Source organism: Danaus plexippus, chromosome 4, assembly GCF_018135715.1.
Source record: "Danaus plexippus chromosome 4, MEX_DaPlex, whole genome shotgun sequence".
Taxonomy (NCBI): domain Eukaryota; kingdom Metazoa; phylum Arthropoda; class Insecta; order Lepidoptera; family Nymphalidae; genus Danaus; species Danaus plexippus.
The window spans coordinates 6647564-6658312 of NC_083538.1; the positions used below are offsets into that span (position 1 = coordinate 6647564).

At 27.6% G+C, this 10749-nt stretch overlaps 1 long non-coding RNA gene across 1 annotated transcript; it reads left to right on the forward strand.

Moving 5' to 3' along the window:
- The first annotated feature begins 219 nt into the window (after positions 1–219).
- On the forward strand, positions 220–9177 carry LOC116768417 (uncharacterized). The gene is made up of 3 exons (XR_004353376.2): positions 220–318; positions 6699–7077; positions 7270–9177. It is a non-coding gene; the product is annotated as an uncharacterized LOC116768417 (long non-coding RNA).
- Positions 9178–10749: the final 1572 nt, after the last annotated feature.

Below are 10749 nucleotides of genomic sequence, written 5' to 3' on the forward strand. Positions count from 1 at the left end.
TAATCTACAGAAAACAAAGGATGTAGATTTGTAGATTTTAATTAATTTAATAAAAAACATATCAAATAAGGCAATATTATACACTATACATTAAACATTTCAGGGAACATTCAAGTACAATTGTATCGCGAATGCCATACTTCAGACCATTCTTCAGACAAGTCTACAGATATACTTTATGAACGTGGGTCGCGGGTGCGGGGTCCGTTAGTATGCCGCCCGACGCCGGCTGGCGCGAACTCCTCGGTCCCCAAATATACCAAAGTTCATAGCGTGCGAAATGTGGTGACTATTAATTTTTGGACTGTATTTATTAAGGTTCGTATGTTAAACATTGTCCATTTAAACTTTTTTTTGTATATATATATATATATTTTGTGTAAATATTTTAATTTTTTTGTTCTAAATTAATAGTATTTAAAAATAGCTAAAATACTTTAGAGCGCAATATATGCGGTTCTATATTTTAATGTAGACGTTATGTCTTAGGTAAAATCTTGATATATTAGAAATGTTTGTGAAAAACCTAATAAAAAAGCACCAAGAGGGTAAAATTATTTACATACATGGTGAGGTTTTTGTAAATTACAATTATTTAAAACAAAATAATTAAGTTTTGCAAAAACCACAAATAATAAAAAAAAAATTCAAAGCTTTATTTTTAAAACTAGTGGCCTTGGGAAAGTAAAAATATTAAAGTTATTAATTACATTTGCAAAATATAATTTAAAATTTATCCTTAGCATTTGGTAAATATTGAACTTATTTGAAATATTAATTAATCACTTAAGTGATTACCGTCACCTGCCTTACAAAGATTATAAATTTTAGATAAGGGTTAATTCAATTTACGTACCGATAGATCGATCAAAGAGGTTTATGCTATGAAGTCAAAGAGCTAAACCTTTTTGTCTTTAAAAAGAAAACAATGTTTCAATAAGCTATTAAAAAATTATAGATTTTATTTAAATTAAGAATATAATTCGTGATTAAAACACTGTTAAATAGTTAAATATTTATTCCGTACTGCATTTTTTTTAATCTTATAAATAGGAATGAGGTTTTAACGAATTACGAACCACCTTAAAAGTGATAAAGTATTGTAGTTATCTATTTCTCTTGAGATTAATTTATAATCGTACCATCTTTATGTATTAGATTTCTAGTGTTAATAATAATGTTATGTTTGACAGGGATCACAAAAGCTTTAAATGACGTTCGTTAACGGTTTAATATGATTAAAAAAGCAGTATTTTTTTTTTCGTCATAAAAAATATAGTTACTTTATAAATTTTTCATTCGTTGCTATGAGTTAGTTTAAAGAAAATCCTATAAGAATTTACTACCAAACTAGATATCTTTTTAAACTTCAGTTTGTAAAAGTGTCGATATTTAAATAACATAACCGTGGGGCGTTTGATGAATTTAAAAAATAGTTTTTTGATAAACGTTTCGTACGTATTTATCGTTACAAATAGGTAAGTGTAACTAACATAATCATAACGACAAATATAAAAACTGTGGTATCATATATACGCTAGATTTTTCTGTATAAAATAAATTTGAAGCCAAATTGTTTCAAAAATAGAAAGCAGAATTCAGTTTCAGTAGAGCAAACTTGGTTCGTGAAACCCTATCGTGTTCCAATTTTGACCATCAAACAAACTTACGACATCGCCTCCCAGCACCTACGATGCTAGTGTCACTGCAGAATTTATATTAAACTAGTTCTCACTAAGACTTCAAGAGAGTAAGAAAAAAAGAATTTAATTTAAGGGATAGTCATGATTTCAAATTTATTTGGTCTTCTATCCGTTTAAGAGTAAAAATTAACAAAGCGTAGAGACTCAAAGTGTGTTAAGGCACCAAATATGCCGAAGTAACGTTTTGAAAATCGTTCTCAATTACTTTATTTTGTTGCTTTTCATAGAAGCCTTTATAAAGGCTTCAACATGTTTTAGTTCTTGAAATAAAAAAGACCAAGCAAATACACATAAATGTTTTCTGAAATGAAATAATATTCGAACGATTTACTTTACTGATTAATAAAAATGTGTAAAGCATTTTAAAATATTGATTTATTGAATTTTTACTTATTCATTTTATCTTTTTCTTTTGTTTAAGTATAATGTAAAGGTTTTTTGTTTTTATTTTTGCTTTACAAATATCTATTTCAAAAAGGGTAGAATCGTGGGGAAAAGACAAAACACAATTTTAAAATCAGCTTTAAGAATTTTGTTATTGTAGTTAAATAAAGTTGGCTAAACCATATTTACAAAAAATGTGGTAAAGAACACAATTTTCCGTACATTTACGTTTATAAAAAGGAAAAATCAGATTACCATGTATGAAAGATGTAGAGGTTGTCAGGGGACAGGATAAATGGACACCGCCTTTAATGTATTTGATGTAGAAATTACCCTAATATCAAGTTAATTTCAGGGTGCATAATTTGTTGCTTGATAGTCCATAAGTATACTCGAAATAATTTTCAATAGAACATACATATGTATCAAATAAAATTCATTCGGGAATATATTATAAAAAAATATAAGAAAATATTTAAAGTATTTCGCTATGTATGCACTACTTATAGATTTTACACCCTGTATAGAAATATATATAAAATAATAGACGCATATTTACTTTATTTTATTTTCTGTCAATAAAGTTTAATTAAATAATTGAAATGTGCATAATCAAACATTTGCCTAAAATAAATTCATTGAAAATAATGACCGGATTATATTATTGATACATAAATTATAGCCAGTACTAGAGTGGACCGATAATCAGGTCCCACTTATTCGCATTTATGACATTAGTGACAGTCATGGCTACATTGAACCATACTAAGGAACAAGAAACTCGTCGCCTTCTAACAATGCTAGCGTATAAAGAAGTATTAGTAAAAGAAACCAATACAACTCTAGAAAATCAAACCTTAAAATACCTGTAGAACATTGCGATAACATATTAATTTATACAGGATTAGAAATCACTAAAAGCATATTGTTTATATTATTCTTTTATTGTTTATATAAATTTATTTTATTTTAAAGACGAGCAAGCACTATGTTTAAAATTGCACAAAAAATTTGAAGCATGAATATTCTACGATTATTTTCCGAAGGAAACACGAATTTTAAAACCGTGTGTATCGAAGAGCAATGTGGAAAAAAATTAAAATATATTTAAACGTTAAAAATAGGACAGGATAGAGCAATATTAGACTGGCTAGAATAACACACATTTCAATAATTTTATGAGGACTTGAATAGTCACATTATAAGCTTTTGTACTTTGTGTTTAATGCCATCTATTCATACGACGTCAAGAAATTTATAGTCTAATATTTATTCGAACTCACACCAGTTAAGTCCCATCCGGTACTCCTAACTGTGACGTAAATTATGAATGAGCTCCAATATATTTCTCTTTGTGAAAAATTCTAATGTCACTAATATAAACATGCGGAAGTGATATATTTTATGTAAGCTCATTCCCTACAATTTATTACAAAGGCCAAGACATTACATTTAGAACAACCAAGAAAAACAAATGTAGGCACAGGTCAGAAGAAGTGTGATTAAAGTTATTGCAAATAAATAAATTAAAAACATAAAAATTTTAAGTTTTATACCAGTATCGTAGGACTTTTGGAATATTTTTTTTTTATATTTGAGTTAAAACAATGCTACTTATTAACCAGACATTGTCTTCTGAATAAATCGTTTATTAGTTAGTCCATCGTTAAAGATAATTTATAATAAAAATATGTTGTCCTATTTGACCCTGGCAAAAAACCCGACAGATGTATGTAAATCTTCGCGAAATACATATTTTTTAAATTATTAACTGCTAACGTTCAATAGCTACACAATTTGACAAGTCTCTGACAATTTTTAAGTGCCATACTTTTATTATTTCACCGTATTTTATTTAAAGTATACTTTATCCTAAATTCTTGTAATTCAAAGATGTCTAGTTATAATTATTTTTTTATATTACTCACTCCCAGCATGAAATAGTTTTAAATATAAATTAATGAATGAAAATGCTTTCAAGGGACAGATGTTTTAATACAGTTTATGAATAAAATGAAATTCTGTTACATTGACTGCTTACTGAAAAGTAAAATAAAGCAAAATAAATAATTTTGTTGTTCTTCTTTATTCTTGTGAATGAAAAGTTCTTAAGTCTCAGATCAAATGATCTTAGAGACTATATAAAATTAATTATTCGTTTGAACAGATTTTTTTAATGAAGAGCAATAAGAAAATTCCAAATACGAGTATTAGTAGTAAAAACGAAATAGAGAACAAAATGATCACAACCGCTTCCATTAATAAAACAATATTTCAAAGTCACTTTAGGATTAACACTTTAAATTAATTGCTTAAGTATTGTAAACTTTCGCAAAATTTATAAACTGAACGGAATTGCTTAGGCATGTTATTTAATAAACGTCTGTAAAGCCGTAGCCCGAAACTTGTTAAATTGGAGCCGGGCATAAACTGTTTTACTGTCAGATATAGAAACTTTATACAAATGCCAGTTAATGACGATCAATTGCTTAGCCAGGCAATTTATCACCATATTGATACTTGGTGACTTGCAATTATAACACTCAACGGATATGCTTTTCTTGGAATTGATGTTTATATTTTTCCTCTTATTGATTTTTTTTTGGGAAACGTAATATAGATAATATTTAAAAAATAATATGAGTTACATATACTCAAACTGGCTCGTTTGTTGTAGTAGCAATGATTAATTGGATTAATTAATAATAATATGGATAACATAAAAAACAACCGAAACCATAGTTTTATATATCTTAAAGAAACGACATTTTAGAACATAAATAACGATAATATTAAAATTTCTCCCTCTTAACGTTTATTGACGAAATTAATTGACTTTATTAAATTATGTCTATTTCAGTACAGAACTTCGTCCTTGTTTTTAAAGCATCGTTTGATGAAACGACTTTTAGACGGATATTACGCGGGTGAAAGGGATAGCTTTGAACACTTGTTATGTAATTTTATTTTTCCATTGCTATTAAAATATCGTTATTAAAAAGGCGATTTGCCTTATAAAAAAGAATGATTTAAAATGAACATAAGTTTGCATACCCGCTGTGTTTTGGATTAGCCTTACAAGTCAAAAATGTTGTATTTAAAATTTGATATATTTTTTTTAATATTGTATGTTTATTTTCAACAAAATTTAAAGGAAGTATTTGATTGAACTAAAATTATATGTAAATAAAACTTCCACTTATAAAGTCTAATAAATACGCGAAAAATGTTCTATAAAAGGAAAATTTTAAATAACACAAAAACTATTTTACACACACAATTTTGTTTCAATAAACTTATGCCATATATGCAATTCTTAATAACAGACAAATTATAGGAAGTTCAAAAAGACACTACAACTATAATTATTGACCGTTTTTATGAAAAAAAACCCTTTAAAACTTTTAACCATTAAAATAAATAGTTATAAACATTAAAGCTCTATATATACTGGGTATACCAAGATTGCTTGCTTTAATAACTTAGCCTTTGGCTGCTAAAGCAGATAAAATAATCCGATTTAAATAGATTCCTCTTTAGAAATTAGTAAACTGGACCGGGGATTTGTTCACCTGCTTTAGGGGCTTATAGAAATGTGTTTCGCTCGTGTAACCTGTAATGTTGTTTCAGAACATGAATAACATTTTAAATGAATTAAGCACACATTCTACGTATTTATGTTTATTTATCTCGGGCACAACTGAAGGGTGACATACTTTAGGATATATCTTTAGTAAATATTTTAAAACTGTATATACATATAATGTACTTGTAATATTATAAGAACTATTTCGATATAATGTGACTTGTATAACCATAGTATATATTAGTTTCGAATTTCTTTTCTAATTTATTGGTTTCATAAAAAAAGTACTACAAAAAAGTTAAGAAATATTTTTGTCATAAACGCTTTATGCTCTTTTTTGTTTTTGTTTTTTTTTTTTAATATTTTACTCTATATAAGAAACTTGTTTAAGTTATAAAATAAAAACATGAATTGGTTAAGATCTTATTATATTGATTACAAGATATTTTGTTAGATCACTTAAAAAAAAAAAAACCTTATGAAAAACCAAAAGAAATAAAACCGTAAACGTTAACCCATATGTCTGTGAAGGCAACAAAAGCTTTTCAAGTATCAAAAAAGCCTTTATTGCGAAATGAGGATTATGTAGATGTTCCTAAACGTTGTAATACCCACTAAGCGTCGCATCAGCGGAAAAAAATACAAGGTAAAGTCAATTGGAGGGAACTGAAAAAGGAACGGTTTCGAACTTTATATATTGCACAAGAAATCTATAAATTATTTTAAAGATATTTCTATACTTACAGTAAAAATATTACGTAAAATTAAAAAATATTAGGCGGAACTCTCAGAGCTTTGTTTGAATAAAAAAATTTCGGATACCTAATACGTGTTTTTTATTATTTTAAACCTACATAATCCCGATGTTTCGTTTCCTTGACCGAGATGAAAGTGTCTTGTCAGGTAGTTTTGTGTCTTGTCAGGTAGTTTTGTTATTTGTCATCTACCGCCAAAGATTTTTTAATTTTCTTGCCTATAGCTCTGGATGCATACAAAATGCGCTTACTGATATTTTTTTGTTTCAGATCAACGCACATAGGCCTAACATGTCCTGAACGAAGACTACACATTTTTATGAAGGCACATAATGTGACCCGGTTGTCTCGGCGTGATGCAACTAGTAATGGTTAATTTTCTCATCATGTTTGATGTAGTATTCGTGTTCTTCCTTTTCCTGATTGCGGTGACCTGCTTCATGAACTACATGCCTGGTAGAAGAAGGCAGGAGGTTATAGAGGAAGAAGTGGAAAATGACGTTATTCCCCCACCTCCTCTATTTGCTGGTGACGAAGGTAACGATGAATATGCCAGCAGGGACACTTACGTGGTGATTCCACCGCCTATGGGAAACATCAGATCGAAGGATGGATGTCCCATACACGTCGTGTAGTACAAGTTTTATATGTAAGTAATATATAATGCGGCTTTAACGATAACAAATATAAGCATAGAGTTTTACTCTCAAATACTAGTATATAAGTATAGCCATATATATTTTCTCTATTAGATTTGTATATTTTTAATTCTACAGTACATTACATTGTTTTAAAACTATTCTTATTTTGTTCTCTTTTTAATCATTATTACATATTTCAGATCAACGTAGGAGTTTATGAAGAAGCCTTATGAAATTGTAGATGTGAAAAAAAATTAGTATTTTTTTTACAAATTAGTCAAATTGAATAAAACAAGTTTTGCAAAGACTTAAACGTGTGAAAATTCGGGACTCAAGTGTTGGTATTCAACTATGAAAATACTAAAAATGTAACGTTGTTAGATAAAATAATGAGATATTGTGAAACTATTCATATTATAATGATTGTTGTGTTAGTAGATTATGAAATGTGTTCTAAACATAGATAAAACCTTGTTTATGTTCATCTTATACATAAAAGTGTCTTATTTTTGTTACATTTTATATTTTTTTTAATATTTAAATGAATATGACTGAGTACTAGATAATATAGTACATAAATTAATATCTGTTCTGTAGAATACGTTTTTTGAAATATCAATTTATTTTTATGGTATCATAGGGTTTATGATTTCGATATAAAAAATAATATATTTGGTGTCTAGCTATAAGGAACCAAATAATATTTACCATGTGGTATTTTAAACGTTTAGAATCTTACTTGATTTAAAAAAAAACAAGCTTTTTTTATTTTCATACACATATTTTTGTACGACTGAATTTTGTTTATTTTTATCATTTTTCTATAATCTAGTCATATTTATAAAACTGTTTTACTACGAAAATTGATAAAATTGTATGCAAAGAACCTAATCTCTCGTCGGAAATAGCTGTGATGTCATTGCTGGATATATATTGATCCAATACCATAAAAAAAAAAAAAAATCTAATTTCGCAAGGTATCGCAACGTAAAAGCTCAAAGTAACTCAACACTTAATAGCGATGACTCATAAAATATACAATCGGAACACGGTAACCCAATTTCGTTACTTCCGTCTGGTGAAGGTACTTACTCACCATTCGCATCGCATCGCATTACTATGCGTGAAACTGGTATCGAGATTCTTACGAATTTAGAAATTTGATCCAGTCTACTGAAAGCCTTATTGAAAAAACTGGAGTGTTTGATAACCCCGAGATAAGTTAATTCCGAGACGCCGAAGCAAATGGTTATGTCAATAGCAATTTAAGTCATGCTTGTTTTCAACAATATTCAAAAAGGCACGTGTTGGGATCGGTTAACATTTTGTTAAAAAAAAACAAATTGAATATTATGAGCTATTCTGTAGACGTCAATAGTAGTTAGTCTAGAGTTAAGATTAACATAATAATGAAAAGACAATACGTATGTACCTATTACGATCATTCCATATCATCATTAAATTATGTATATTTCAGCTGATTACTTTAAATATGTAGACATAGTTTAGTTATATGTGCTATCAATACTTTGTTCGAGGTGTAAGGAATGCCTAACGTATATTTAGTTAGGATGAAACAATGTTGATGTATTAAAATTATTATATTAAATAAAAATATTGTTTTACAAAAGATCCATACCTCATTTTGTTATTATTTCCTTTGTATAATATTTAATTGTTACATAATGGCAATAGTGAAATATGTTTCATGTAACATGTGATATATATACACAATTTTTATTGTAGTTATAGAAAATGTAACGTTTGAATGCTAATGATGTCGTGAAACCTTATTTTATGTGACGCAATAACATAGACTTTGACAAATTTCCTGACCGTTTTGTTATTTTAACTTTTAATATAAATATTTTTTTAAAAATTAAGAATTACCTTAGCTTTATTTTGAACTTTGCCATTAAAAACGCACTGTTACATATTTGAAACCATTAATTTTATTTCGGAGATTTGTCTTTTGCTTTCAATGAATACATTTTCGTACTTTACGTCACCGAAATAGCTTTTAAACTTTTAAGAGTTGGTGACATCTGGAATTTTTATTCTGTGGATGTTTTGTTATCGACTTATTTATATTTATCATGTATTTAATAAAGTGCACTAAACGCAATGTTGTGTATAATTTATTTTAGAAAATGAAACCTTTTGAAATGGAATATTGCTAAAACAGAATACCTGGCACATAATTCCTATGACTAGAGCTAAAATTTACATAAAAATACATATCTCTTTACGTCACTACAAAGCGGCTATACAAAAGTTCTTATCTTAGTAGCATTTATGTCGTCATTATAGTAATTTATAAAACTAATATTTCGAGAAACTTGGCTGTTATAAATTTGAAGCTGGGCTATTGAGCTACAAAATATTGTTTTTATTTTAATGCTGTTAGGAAAATTGCAAATTTATGTGTATGCCTTAAAAAATTACAAGGTTCTAAAAATTTTAATATACTGAGGTAAATTTCAACTTGAGGAATAATTATTAATATACATTTATATACTTAACATAGAACATTTGTGTTTCGACAGTTAGCTAATAAATTTCCCTTCGTCAATAAGCTGCAAAAACGTTTTAAAATAACTTAAGTGTTTCTAAAGGCACAAGGGACTGGGAATGCTGAGAATTTGTTTACGTACTCGTAGCTTCTAATATTTCACTGTACAATTTCAGGACTAAACTAATTTTTATGTATAGCTGGCATTTATAAAGAATTTAAATTTTATTATAAGTTGCTATTTTCAGTAGACAGAAATACTTACATTATAAATGTGCCAATCGCTCATAATATTAATTTATCAGACTGTAAAAATACGTTTTATTATTCTGCTAATGCTGTATGCTTCTCTAATACGTATTATTCTACTTTCGTTAAACGATAATATCATTTAGATTTGCTACCCTTGATGAATCATATTACAATATTTTGAATAGTATTTCGGCTTATAGCTAAACAATAGCCAGTTTTAAAAGTTTTTTTTTATAACAATAGGTCAAATTTTTCTAGCTTCTTTTTACAAACTATTAAAGATAGACGACGGGTCTACAGGTCATCAGCTTGTTTTCTTCCTCATAGAAAATTTACTAAAGTATCCTCTTTCTTATTTATTACTTTGTCCCTTTAGGGATGTTTAAGCTCTAATATGTTGATTTAAATTTCATTGTATGGACACATTTCCATCGATTCTTTAATTTAATTTACCTTGACTTACTCAGTTTTCTGAATAATGAAACACCTTTTTAAACTTAATATATATTTCGAATGGAATTTATATAATATAATCATATTACACTTACAAACATTTATAATAATAACCTGAAATAAACAAAATTGAGTTTCTTATGTTTATAAATATATATTTTTAACATCTATGTATATTAACTGGTTGTTGATAACTCTGCTTTGAAATAAAATATATTACATATACGTATGCACACATATAAATACTTAATGTGGTGCCCTTAGATAATCATTTTAATATATCAAAATAATTTTGGAACACACATATATACAGTTGTGAATAAATGTATAACAGTATAAATTTTATATGTGTTTCTTTATCTACAAGTTTGAGATGAGCTCAGTACGTTGGAACTTTTTTTCTGTTAGTCGCAAGTCCTCAATGTGCTAGCAATTGCAAATAAAACAATATCTTATTCTAACG